Here is a 1,390-nt window from a genome sequence, read left to right on the forward strand (position 1 = left end):
CAGGGACTGGGAACACACTCCCCCAGGGATTGGGAACACATTCTCTCCCAGACACTGGGAACACACTCTCCCCCAGACACTGGGAACACAATCTCCCCCAGAGACTGGGAACACCCCACCCCCCCCCACCCCCTCCAGATTCTGGGAACACTCTCCTCCAGGGAGTGGGAACACACTCCCCCAGGGGCTGGGAACACACTCCCTCAGACACTGGGAACACACTCCCCCAGGGACTGGGAACACACTCCCCCAGGGATTGGGAACACATTCTCTCCCAGACACTGGGAACACACTCTCCCCCAGACACTGGGAACACAATCTCCCCCAGAGACTGGGAACACCCCCCCCCCCCACCCCCTCCAGATTCTGGGAACACTCTCCTCCAGGGAGTGGGAACACACTCCCCCAGGGGCTGGGAACACACTCCCTCAGACACTGGGAACACACTCCCCCAGGGACTGGGAACACACTCCCCCAGGGATTGGGAACACATTCTCTCCCAGACACTGGGAACACACTCTCCCCACGGACTGGGAATACACTCCCCCAGGGACAGGGAACATTCTCCCCCAGACACTGGGAACACACTCCCCCAGATACTGGGAACACACTCTCTCCCAGGAATTGGGAACACGCTTTCCCCCAGTGAGTGGGAACACACTCCCCCTGACAGTGGGAACACACTCCCCCAGACACTGGGAACACTCTCCCACAAGGACTGGGAACACACTCTCCCAGACACTGGGAACACACTCTCTCCCAGGAATTGGGAACACACTTTCCCCCAGTGAGTGGAAACACACTCCCCCAGGGACTGGGAACACAATCTCCCCCAGGGACTGGGAACACACTTTTCCCCAGACACTGGGAACACACTCCCTCAGACACTGGGAACACACTCTCCCCCAGGGACTGGGAATACACTCCCCCAGGGACAGGGAACATTCTCCCCCAGGGACTGGGAACACACTCCCCCAGATACTGGGAACACAATCTCCCACAGGGACTGGGAACACACTCTCTCCCAGGGAACTCTCCCCCAGGGACTGGGAATACACTCCCCCAGGGACAGGGAACATTCTCCCCCTACACTGGGAACACACTCCCCCAGATACTGGGAACACATTCCCGCAGACACTGGGAATACTCTCCCACAAGGACTGGGAACACACTCCCCCCGGAATTGGGAACACACTTTCCCCCAGTGAGTGGGAACACACTCCCCCTGACAGTGGGAACACACTCCCCCAGACACTGGGAACACACTCGCCCCCAGGTATTGGGAACACAGTATCCCAGGGTCTGGGAACACACTCCCCCAGGGACTGGGAACACTCTCGCTCCCAGGTATTGGGAACACACTCCACCAGACACTGGGAACACACTCTCT

The sequence above is a fragment of the Chiloscyllium plagiosum genome, chromosome 41 (assembly GCF_004010195.1).
Source record: "Chiloscyllium plagiosum isolate BGI_BamShark_2017 chromosome 41, ASM401019v2, whole genome shotgun sequence".
Taxonomy (NCBI): domain Eukaryota; kingdom Metazoa; phylum Chordata; class Chondrichthyes; order Orectolobiformes; family Hemiscylliidae; genus Chiloscyllium; species Chiloscyllium plagiosum.